This window comes from Phalacrocorax aristotelis, chromosome Z (assembly GCF_949628215.1).
Source record: "Phalacrocorax aristotelis chromosome Z, bGulAri2.1, whole genome shotgun sequence".
NCBI classification, from domain to species: Eukaryota; Metazoa; Chordata; class Aves; order Suliformes; family Phalacrocoracidae; genus Phalacrocorax; species Phalacrocorax aristotelis.
Genome location: NC_134311.1, coordinates 33,002,612 through 33,015,962, shown reverse-complemented (window position 1 = coordinate 33,015,962; position 13,351 = coordinate 33,002,612).

Sequence of the window (13,351 nt, the reverse complement as noted above, 5' to 3'; positions counted from 1 at the left end):
CACACACCTGACACCACAAGTCAGAAGACCAAGGAGATGCCTGTCATGTCACTAGCTCATCAAATTCCCTTGTAGATGTATGTACACCTCTCTTCACTTGAGCGAGTGACCATTTCAACACATTTCCATGTCATCTCGATTCATTAAGGAAGGGAAAGCTGAGTATTTCCAGCTTCTCTTATGTTGAAAACTAAGGCCCAATCCTAAGCACTGTGAACTTATTACCAGGTCATCTTTATGCTTAAAGAATCACTGAGTAAATTATCATGTTGAGCTGTACTCACTCTGGGTTTGAGCCTGCCTACCTTTCACATAGCATCACCCCACTCTCCAAGGAAAGGAGTCGTTGGTGCTTGTACTCATAATCTGAATAGTGTATCTATATTAAAACAGATCTTTTGCTAGGAAAAGATATTTTTTAAGGCTCTTATTCTGCAAAGGACATATTAGAGATTTCATATACATTCAACGTATTGTTACAGATGAGTTTTGTAACCTCACTTTGTTGAGCAACTGAAATCTGTATGATGTGGTTTCATGTTTACCAAACTCACACCTTTGATTTTGTAAAAATACTTACGAAGTCTGTAGCATGTGCACATAGAGCATACAGAACAAAAAACACCCTTGTTATCTTCCATAAAGCAAACGTTTCTGTTGAGATGCTCCACCAGTATTCTCCTACAGGCTTTCCTACGTATATCTTCTGAGCCTTGGCTCCTCTGCTGATGCCCCTTAAGCAGAAAGCTAGATACACTGTTAAAGGTAGTGGCAGATTGGTATGGTGAGCTTTCTTGTGTGTAGTAGGGTAGGATTGCTTGCTCTGCTCTAAGCCTGCTCTGTTGATCCCTTTAGCAGGGGATTATCATCTTCTCGCTACCACTACCTTTTACCTTGTTGCCTTAGCCATGGGATCCCATTCATAACAGGTTGGAAACAGGCTTTTCAAAATGTGGCATGTTTTCAAATCCTGGATATTTAAAGTATATGCAGTATGGAAAAAGGTTACATCATACACCGAAATCTGCTCTCTCAAAGTAAATTCTGAATAAACCAAGCTTTACTAGAACATGTAGATGACCAGCCTGTGACCTTAAGCTTCCAGTTCCTCTTCAGATAGATATAAAGGTATGGAAAAATGCTCCCAAAACCTTGAAAACAAGTATATGAAGTAGAAAGTACCTTCCAACCCATTCTTTGGATTGAAAGAGGTCCATTTAGAAAGAAAATGTCTTCTCATCCATGCAGAAATTAAGTTGCTGTGAATATCTCTATATTAAAAGGATGACAGATTCATCATTTTAGGAGGTCATTTGAAATCCTACTTCTCAGTAGACTCAGAGTATTTTTTCTTCAGTTGTTTTGTTTGGGTGGGTTTTTTTTCACATTTATCCATATTTCTTCTCCTTTCCATTCCTCACCATGGTTTTTAGACCACCAAGCAAGGCCATTGGGCCTTAAGCTCTTTAAACGGTGAAAGGAATAAAGTCCAGATTGCCATGACCAGCTAAAGCTTGTACCTATTACAGACTCTGCTTCCATACTGCTCTCCTGAGTCTCTCTAACAGGCCAGAGACAGAACCTATCATAACTGCTCATCTGGAGCTAAGTATATGCTTTCAGTACCAGCCAATCTACACATGCATGTTGATTGACTGGATCACTTCTGCCATACACACTATATCTTTGCAGAGAAAGATCATCTATTGCAGTGACTCAGGTGTATCCCTCTTCCCTTCCCCCCTCTCTCCTGTTTAGACATGGATTTCAACAGTCATGATAAGAAAACATCTTCGAGACTTCTATTCCTCTGAAGTTGGTAAAAATTGGCCAACAGATTCAAAATTCTTAAGCAAAAAGAAAGACAGACAAGAAGAGATTGCATAATCATAATTTCCTCAGGAAACACTGTTAAAGGCAGATTCCTGAGTCCTTAGATGTAGTAATTACAGTCATTACCACATAATATACATTTCCATTAGCGTTAACTCACTGAATACAGATAACCTTTGGAATTTAAAGTGGATAACGCCCTTTTTTGGTCATTTAAAAAAGAATTAAATCTGAGGCAATTAAGCATCATTAAAATAAATGATTCATGGAGACCCAGTTTTCAAATCTGAATGCCTAAGCTAGCAAGATTTCTACATTTAGGTGTGAATCAATATGATAGATGATATTTGGTACATACCCAAGTGTTCTGCTGGAAATTTCAAAAGCCCGATATGGTCTTGGTCTCCTTACTTCTCACAAAAAAAAAAGTTTGAATGGCAAACTTTTAACACATCTGTATTAGTTTTTCTTACTACACAAATTCTCAGCTTGAGGGTCTTGTATTTGTCCAGGTGGGAAGAACTATACTGCCTGCTTATGCTGAAGTAGATAACAGATCAGACAGGGCATATAATAATTTTTATATGATTACAAGCAGTGGAGATGTATTGAATAATTATTCCCTGTTCAAAAACTGATGAATATCGTATGAAGCTAGGGGGTGGTAATCTCAAAACAAGCAGGAGCAGATACTTCATCATACAACATGTAGTTGGATTTCTTGCAGCAGGAGGTTGAAGACAACCTGACAAAAGGACACAAAACCACCAGTGATCTGCAAACCACAAATCACTGGAAGCCCAAGTATTACTTTGGAAAAGTATCTCTTTGTATCTTTGGCATCTGCTGCTGGCCAACATTTCATCCACTATCTGCTCTCATGCCTTGTGGTCAAGGACCAGGATATCACACCCAGGTAGTTACTCCTCATTACAGCATGGAAAACATTCAGACTATTGCTGTTGTCCAAATGTCAAACTTTAGCAAGTAAGTAGAGTTGCGGATAAAGGGACTTTCAGGCTCAAAGCAATTCTTACATTCTTTCAAGCTGAGTTCTAAGTCCATGAAAGAGAGGCCCCAGTCTTCTGCCATACTGAGACCTGGTACATAAAATGCTGAGAACAAACCACATCAATGTCATCTTTAATTAGCTCTTCTATAAAAAAGGAATATTTTATCTTGTTATTTAATTTCATAGTAATTGTTTTTGTATAATTTTTTTGTATAATTTCTGTCATTCTTCAGCATTCTTGCCTCATAGGGTGTTATGTATATTTTCTTTTAAAAATTAGCATGTTTAGAATGGCCAAACAAATAGTGGTCAGAAAGCATCAAAAGCATTTTTTTTATCAGAACATATTTCATTCTTTAAATACAGCTTCACACAGCTCTTTCATGCTAAAGCTTTATAAATAAATCATTGGGAATGAATGCCAAGTAGGTTATACATTTTCTTGATGAAGGGGAAATGCAAATGGCCAGCTTCCTATTGGCTCTAAAACCGAGGCCTCCTGTTTATATCTTGTTGCTATTTAATAGAAAATGTTATATTTAGCTTTTCAAGAATGTTCCCATGCTCCTCCTTTGTACCTAAAATGAGACACTTGCCCAAATTAAATACACTTATGTTGTCCTTGTTTTAAAGCATGCTAGTTAAGAGTGCCTTTATCAATATGAAGAACATCCTATCCACATTGTTTGCACAATGAAAATTATATTCAGGCAAATCAAGGTAGCATAATACAATGCACTTCACGGCAAAAAGCAGGGAATATTTTTCAGATGAACTGCTCTCAAAAATGCCATTTCAGATTGATGATGAGTGTTCAAATGACCTCAAGCGTAAGAAATACCAAATAAAATAGATTTTGAAATTTTTAAAGTGAATGTAATATTTCAGTGTTTTGTCTTGAAACAAAGCATTTATAATCTCCCTTTATTTAGTTTTAAATGAAATTTCAGGTCAAAGATAAATTTCAGTTGAGTAAGAATTCATTTTATTTTATTGTCCAGGCACAAAATTGACACATTCATTATCTGCAGAGCTCTGCTTGTAGGTAAAGTCAAAAGGTGTCATTTGCATAAAATTACATAGAACTTACTTAAAACCTTAATGTTAGCAAGATAAGCTTCTAAGGCCACATTTACATAATATTTCTTAGAATTTACTTGCTTAAAAGCCTAAATCTTACCTAAGGTTCACTGATTTACCGAGAAGTTGGCCTACGTGATAAGTACACCTAGAGAAGGTACTTACACTTGTCAAAAAATGTATGCAACTCAATGATTTCCTCAAGACACTCTAATTTTGGTGATTCATGCATGCATGAAATTCAGAGCATATGAAAAAAATTTAAACTTTATCTAATACAATTTTCTCTCAAGTCTACACCAGACCAAACACAATTAATTTCTTGCATGTCTACATTCAGAAAGGCAGCTTTTATTTATTGTGAAATCAAAACAATATCAAGAGACTATCAGAATTGTGAGGATACCACACAGATAATTGTGAATTAAAACACAAAGCCTTTAAGCTCACTAAATTCCCTTTTTCAAGAAGGAAACAGTACCTGTTGCTGCCAGAGTTTAAAGACCAAATTATGGTAACCAGGCAGCTCCCCTAATCAGACTGGAATGGTGAGAAACTCTTTCTGCCAATGCAGAGAAAACACTTTCTTCAATTTATTCAACTAATTCAGTACAATGCATGAAACTACTGATAGCCTGAATGAGATATTATAAAAAACCAACACCAAAACTTAGAACTTTTTCTGTGCCTATGAAACTAGACTGAAGAACCCGAGATCTACTAGCTGTAGAAAGAGTTGGTGATCAGAAACTATCCTTTCATTTCCATTTCTGTAGATATTTTCTTGCTTGACTAGATACATTCATTTCCTGTCTAAAACTTATTTTAATTTTATAAAATGGATTACATATCCAGCACATTTATGATAGTGCTACTGGTTAATAGAAATACTTTTAAAATGCCATTTGTGTTCATTTTAATTGAATTCCAGCTTTATTCAAAAGCAATTTGACATCAACCATAAAGAAAAGAATAATCAAGTAAGTTAGAATTGCACCATGACTATTTTTAACATAATAAGCTACAAACTACTTAAATAAACATGCGCATGTATATTATAGGCTTTTTATTATCCTCACATATAAATGTCAATGCTAAGTTCGTTAATTTGATAATCAAAATATTTTGCTTCTTACAAACAACAACCATCTAATGTTCTTTAAGTAACTATAATTACTATAACAAAAAACCAAACACATTTATATCAAGTTTGCTTACTTCTTGATGTAAGTCAGTTTACCTGGAAAAAAATGTCTTGGACTACCTTAAAGACTTGTGAGATTATCCTTTTCTTTCTGCAAAGGAAGATACTAATTTTCAGAGAAGCCAGGACCACGTAGATTTGTTGTTCTGTAGGCGCAACAAAATGATGTCGAATCTCCTGTGCCAGACTGGTCTAAAATAGGGCTGTTATGTGGTAGGTTTTCCGATAACTGACTCTTTATAGATGAATCATAACATGATGCTGGAAACTTGGCAATTACATCAATGACTCTGCACCATGCATTGTACATGACTTGCATACTAAGGGAGAAGAGTACAAGTAGAAAGGAATGCTTTTTGCAGTTGCTGAAACTCACCTTGTCTCATTATATCCATTGTGTGCACAGTCTGACTTGCTTAGAAGACAGATGTAAAACCTGCAGTGACCTACAATCCAAGCATTACTTGCTGTTAACTGCTTGAGTTCCCATGAAATGCTAAATATCCTGAGATTTGCAGCCGAAAAAAAACTCCAGAAAAAATATTCTGAGACAGATTCGGATTTCTAGCAGTGCTCACAATATATTTAAAAGATTCAAGCCAAATTTCAATTGTGTGAGAAAATACAAGTGAAGTACCTAAGCAAAATTGGCCTGATTTTCAGAAACACTCAGCAGTTTGAGCTCCCATTTAGTTCACCTCTAAGATTATACAAAATAGTCTGTTTGTATAATCTACAGCCTTGAAAGAAAGGTCTCCTGTGATCTCTCATAAAAGAGTCTTGGCAGATAAATGTGAGCAACACAAAAGACATTGTCTTCCTTTCCTGAAAGTAAGTGCCATAAACCCAATAGGTTTTCCAAACACATTGTTGTAAGCACTTTGTTCTAAGAGGATGAAACTATCTACAACGCTTTTAATGCTCTTTTTTTCCTTCAAGTGTATTTCTATTTGTTGGCTTTCATCCAAGTTGTTCCAAATTGCTTTCCAAAAGATGAGGAATACTTGATGGAAATAGGAATAGCAAATACTACACAGAAAAGACAACAATGTCTGGGACCAGAGAAAAGAAGTCCAATCTGTTCCAAAGTGGAATTTTGTTTTCTTTGTAGCTAAGAAGAGAAGTTTCCTGCTTCAACATGCTTTGCCTAAGAAGGACCCAGCATTTCTAGGTGTAAAATTTTCTGTCAGAAACATGCACTACAGAAGTACATACATACATAAACACACACACACACACGTAAACACACATACATGTATAGGTACAGTGTATTACTGTATATATATTGACTTCTCACTGAATACAGTTTATGGTTTACTGCTTCAAAATTTTTTATTTTCACTCTTACTTCCATATTGTAATTAAAGAAACAGAAGTCACAGTCTTTGCAGCATAGACTCTGAAACTCAAGAGTTCATTTCCTCTTGCCATCATTAGAAGACCTGTAATTAATTAAAGGGCTAGGCAATTATGACAATGTCTACTGACTACACAGACCCTAGATATGAGTTCATTTCCCCACCTTCAAACAGTCTCCCCTTATATGCTTTCCTGGAAAGGGGAACTACAGATTGCAAATGGAAGTGCGCAACCGCTCACCAAAGGAAGACCACGTGTAAATACAAGAGATGAGGCCTGGGAGGGAGAGGTATTATTTTTTGTCCCCTCCTCCCCTGGCATTGCGTGACTCTGCAGGGCTCTGGGAGTGGCCAAGGAGCTACTGGAGACAGTGCTCAGGGTGCCAAGGCTGTGGCATGGGTGCCAGAGATTATGGGCTAATGTGCCTGTAAAACATCTTCCCACACAATGCCTTGGGCTATGGTTTTACCTCCGTCTTGTGATGTGACCTGGAGATTAAAGACAGAGGGTGTTAGAGAGTCGCCTGAGCAGGAATCAGGTCAGCCCACAACTTGCCACCACCACAATTAAGGTTCCTTTCTCATTGTATGGGCCAACACTCAAACCGGAGCCGTTCCCAAAGATCTAATCTTCATTTCACCATCTGATAAAACTCAGAGAAGTGTTAAATGACATGCCTAACAGATCTTAACACAAAGAGCTCATGAATATTTAACTATTGGTTGGTACCTTTCCTGCAGCAGATGGAGAAAAATTCAGTTCAGAATAGACTTTAAGTTAGGGCTCCCCATTCCCCAGTCATCTGTATGAGACGGATGTCAGTCTCTGGGTCACAACAGGCAGGGGAGGAACTTGATCCCTCGTGGAGCAGGTCTCAATACTGTTGTCCTTCATAGCAGAAAGTGAAAGAGCTGAAGGGAATTTGTTTTTCTCACAGTGCAGAAGGGAAAGGCCTGTGGAGAGCAAACCCGTGCTTCCCACCGACCTGCTAAAGGCATTCTTATCAGTGTAAGCACTACCACCCAGTGCTTCCTCTCTGCCACTCTGCTCTCAGACCTTGGAATATAATACGTGTAACAGATTTCATATTAATCCGTACTGGAACACAGTAGAATGTTACAGTCTTATTTACTTTTTGTAAACGCTTTGTAAGTGCAGATAGACTGGATGACAGGTTAATGTTCAGAACTGCCTTGAGCCCAGGATATACTGTACCAGCCAAAACAACACCCAGCTTGCACGATCTACAGCTGTGAAATACAGATGGAATTAATACAAATAGTATGTGCTTATTCATATAGTCACTTCAGAAGAAAATACTTCTAATGGAATGAATCCTGAGTACTGGATAAGACGAATAAGATTTCCCCAAGGACTACTTTCAATCTTTGTTTACAACATCAAAAAAAATCTGAGACTCAATTATTTATCCACCCATTATTTATTCATTCACCTAGTAGTATCTCAGTAAACTAGCATGTGGTTTGGCTGCTCAGTTTTCCCCTAAGGATTCTGGCCAAACACTCCTGCACAAAGGAAAGCCAGAGAGTTTTTTCATTTGAAAACACAAAGAAAGCAGCCATATCTTTTCAAATCTCTTTCATTACAGCTTTAACTGGTGATGGACATATTCCAGACAGTCTGGTTCAAGCTTGGTTAAAGTCTTCAAATGTTTGGAGACTTCTGAAGTACCCTTGCGCTTTATTATGCCCCTGAAAGCGGCTCCCAGAAAACCTTCTTATCTCTGGAATACATTGAGAAGGTGTATTTGGTTACACATTCCAAATACAGAGGAGAAGAAATGAACGTGGGCTTACACACATGCGCGCGTGCGCACGCACACACCCCCGCCCCCCTCCCTGTAAACCACCATCACTGTAAACTGAACTAGTTTATTTGAGGATATTGTTATTCTCAGTGTAACTTGCAACTCCAGCAGGCTTGCTCAGTCTCACTCAGAGTTCCCTTTTCTTGCTTTTTGCCTGAGAGTCACGACTCCTACCCTAACTATGCAAAACCTGCTGCTTTCACTTCACGTAATTTCCCCTAAATTCATTCCTCTCTATCATTTTTTTGTCTTTAGTGAAGAAAAAAAATACCCAGCCACAACAAACAAAATAAGTGTCAAGTTTTGTACCTCATCATTGTCAAAAAAGTCATAATCTGTGGGGAAGGAAGGATTTGGACAAAATTTGGTCAGGTTCTGGTAAAGAAAACTATTCAGAATATGGTAAAATCCTTCCATAAACCTGGGCCAATATTCACCATTAAAGTATTTCACATCTCCAGTCTTAACCACACCATCCTGTAAACCATTTATAGCTAGAGTTCAGCATGAATGCACCAAAGCTAAGCCACCACAGTGACTACCTATTAAAGTAAACAATGAGGAGGAAAAACAAACAACCCCCAAGTTGTCAAATGAAAAGAGCCAGAAGCCAGTAGTTAGAGGAGACCAGCTCTCAATGTAATAAATGTAGCAGGGAGGATCTGAGGGGCAGCAACATACCTTCCTTACTAAACAAAAGAGATGCTGAGAGGCAGGAAAAAATGAACTGAGGTAGTGTAGCAAAAAACAATCTGGTGCAATAATGAGATTTGGGGTGAGGCCGAGTTGTACTCAACCACTCACTTAGGTGATCTGTATTTTAAACACAGTTGGTATACTCTGAGAACTATGGACCACTAAGGCTGTGTTATCTGGATGTCTAGAAGCTCCGAAGTGCTAGAAAGCTGCATCAGTTGTGTAGTCTGTAATAAATTTTATCTATTAAACAGGATATAAAAATCCTGATAAAAAAGGTTACAAATTGGGTTTAGAAATGGAAGCCTTCACGATACTGAAACATAGATCAAGACAGCATAATGTACGATAAAGCAGTTTAACTATGACTCTGTAGAGTATTGCTAAAGAAAGTTGTTTTTTTTCAAGTCATCACCTTCACAAGAAGAGACAATAAATATTGTGGGAAGACACACAGAGGTGGTTTTATTTATAGCAAGAGAAATTAATCCATCTCCATTTGTCGTGACCACTGTCACTTCACTTCCTGATCCCAAGGATTATTTGTAAAGTTCTTTGAGATTCCAGGAGGTAGGGTAAGGCAACCAAGTCCAAAGTACTACAATATTATAACACTTCATTGAGAATGAATTTCACCCTGACTATTATTTAAATCAAAATGAAGCACTGAGTGCCATTTTTGTGGAAAGAAGGTTTTGCCTTGGCTTTTGGTCCAGGGCTGAAATTTACTTTATTGTATATTTATCATAACAAAAGGACTATGATTAAAGAATTCAAAGAATTTCAGGTTTTGTAATAAAGCAAAACCTCTATAATGACTCTGTAATTAATGTACTGTAATTCAGGAATCCAAAAGATTACTGAAGATTATTGAAGATAGACACTTCAATAAACTGACACACTTCACTGCATTTGCTTTGTTTCAGGCATGTCCTGCATTTACTTTCTTAGTAATCCTCTTTAGACAGGCAATTTACCTAAACCTAGCATAATTGAGCATGTTTGTAATACCGCATGTGGTAATGTGTCTCACTAAATCAGTTGTATATAACCTAAATTTTCTTATATCAAAAAAAGAAAAAGGTCAATAAATTAATTATGGCACTTCAAGATTCCAAGCCTTTTAATATTCATCCACCTCACAATATGACATCATAGTAGTCAAATGAAAGCCATGACAAAATTAATTCCTAGAAAGGCAGAAGCACTTATACTATGAGCTGAGTTACTTCTGTAAGAACCTCTATCAGTCCTAGTAGTATCAATGATGTCAATGACACTTAAAGGCTCAGTATGCAAAACACTTTTAAAACTGGAATATCTGGCTTCTGGGAAAACAAAAAATCTTATTCTTCCCACCGCACCTACATTCTTGTGCTTGCACTACACACAGACCTGCAAAGCAAGCTGATAAAAACCTCTGTCAAGCCATTGCCCAGTCTTGTTACAGTTGCTCTGGAGTGGAACTAAATGAGACACCATAAAGCATAAGAACTCTAAATCACTAATCATGAACAACATCTTAAGGGCTTGTGTCCCATTCAGGCTCTGCAGTCAGGCCAGCAGCAGCAGCAAGACTGAGAAAGAAGGAAATAAGTCACTCCTGGATCTCATCTAGGCACAGGATGAACAGGTTGATTTTGTCCACTGCCAGTATGGCCATTTTAAATAGGAAGAACAACTGCAACAATAGTCTTGCTTTAGTGTTTTCTGTAAGAGAAGGAAGTCCTTTTACAATCTGGAAAACACAGAGGTAGACGCCAACATGCCAGGTACTGATGTCTGCAAATAGCCCAGTGATGATATATCTCTAAAGACAAGCCTCAGGCTGGGTACTTAATTTGAGAAAGGTTGGAGAAAGCTTGATCAAAACACTGTTATTTGTTATGGATGCCCTTTAGGCCATGCTTACATGTTTACCTGTTGTAGACTGTACTCTTATCATATTCATTATTACTTCTTCAAACACTTCCTAACTGACAAGATAGACTGAGACATTTCATGGTACCTAGTTATGAAGGTATCTTTCAGTGGAACTTGCAAAAAATTCTGACTGAAACTGCCACTGCCCATCCTTTCCTTTTTTTTTTTTTTTCCTCCCATAAGCTCATTATGGTTAATATTTCAGGGGACTCCACCAGGGATTTATTATAAATTTTATTATCTTAGCCACATGAAGAGAGATTGGTTGAGATGGGTTTTTTTAGACGTTGTTTTCCAATTGAGCATTAAGTGCCCATTGTAGCACGAAGTCCCTCATGGTGTAACAGATGCCTTTGTAATTTAATTCATGTGAGTTCTATGAATATTTATGTATATTAGTTAAAAACAATTCAGCTACAGTAATACTGTTCTGTGTCCCCTAGTCAACAAATAAGAAGAAGTGTCCCCCTTGCCACATGCTTATCTCTCAGTTATTAATGCACAATAACAAATTCCAAACTCTCAGCTGGGAACATTATATTGTAATTGCTTAGTAGGCTATTAGGGCATACCTGTCTGTCAGAATCAAAACAGAAAATAATGCTGCTGTTACGGGAAGAGAATGATTGATTTCTTGTGCCATCTTGTGGAAAGATTATTAAATGCAAGATAGTCTCTATTTCACACGGTTCTGTAAAAACAGAAATGTCAGGAGCACAGTCCAAACCAGCTTTGCTTCCTACATGAAAAATCTGTCACCTATAAAGTAGTAGCCTGGTTTGTTAACATCTTATAGCCAAATATTTTCATCAGTCGACCTAAACTCAGTGGCTCATCTTTCTGTATGCCTTGTGCATTGTGCAGTCTCCATCATAAAGCTCTGATCTATTGTCCTTGCTACAAACTATTTTCAGACGTTCTTTCATGTTCAGATTTCTACAGAAAGATAAGATGGTTCTTTTAAAATTCATTGCACAACAGGAGTACTTATTCTCACCTGGACTGCTTGTTGGAATTTATTATTTTCAGTACTTTTTTGAAAATAATGAACTAATTGCTCTAACAATAACTACTCACTGATTGCTTAATTAAATTTATTAAAATGCAAATTAAATCCCAAACCAATGACAATAATTAAAAAAGAACACATTACCAAAATGATGAAAGATCAGATTTAACTTTTTCCATTATCCAATATAATGTCAATTAAGTATAATTGGAAAAGAGGAAGCACAAAAAAAGCCTGAAAACAGCTTTTGCCACAGAAACTTAAACAAGACTGTGTTACCTCACACAGTGCTCAGAAGAAGACTACAGAGTAATATTTTGCAATGGGTTTAGGTCATCTTTGTGGTCTAAGCCTACTTGCAGGCCATCAGAATTTGAAACACAAGTTAAAACTTCCTTCTGTCCTCTCCTCTCCAGCCATATGATATTCCATCTGTAGGAAACCTAAACACTAATCTAAATCCCATATATTTAACCTATAAAGACTTGCTAAACTACATGCAGAGAAGAACATAGATTATAAGCTCTAGGAAACCCCAGCAAGAGTGAGGTGGAATAACAGTAATGCTTAAGGATTTAAACACGCAGCTCTTTTTAGCATTAATGTGAGTCAATAAAGCTAATCTCTATATTCCACTTTGAAACTACATGTGTGAGGGTTTAAATTATTTCCTTTTATTTATGGTTATCCTTTGATAATGCTTCAGCATATGAATACTACCAAACAGGATGACAACAGAGCTCAGCACCATTTATTTGTCGTAAAATGAATTAGAATTGCATGGGTGCCGTCTAATCCAGCAAACAATTCAGGGGCTGCACCATCCCACTCTCTCCTCCCCATCTCTCACCTCAGGAGTTACATGTCCTTTGGCCGTATTTCTGCTTCTTTCTAGAGCAGATGTTGCTCTCTCATGCTGCTGCATGATGTGTTTCTATTGGGCAAGGATCCCCATGGACAAACTTCAAGACCAACAATTATTTAAATAAAAGGCACTTGACACAGCAAGCTACCATGTTAACATATTGCTGCACTGACCTCCTTCAAATTGTACTATTTAAATTCCTCTGACCTATTAAATGTCCTTCCTGCTTCACTGTTGCTGCAATACCTTTGTGCTATAAAGCATGCTGAACCTGTCAGGGGGACGTCAGTGCTTGCGGGGGAGAGTGGTTATTCTTTTGGCTGTGTCAAAATCTCATTACATGTGGGTCAATCACAATATGAAGAAACACAGATGCATCCAATGTTTATGAAAAAACTATAGGTCCACGCAGCATTTTCCTACAGCTCTGAGCCCTGAATCAGTGACACAGAGTCTTTGCTTGTCCTCCTTCTTGGCCAGTTTTCTTAACCCGCTGCTGTGAGTGGACTCAGACAAGGAACAAGATGCAGCCCCAGCCCCTG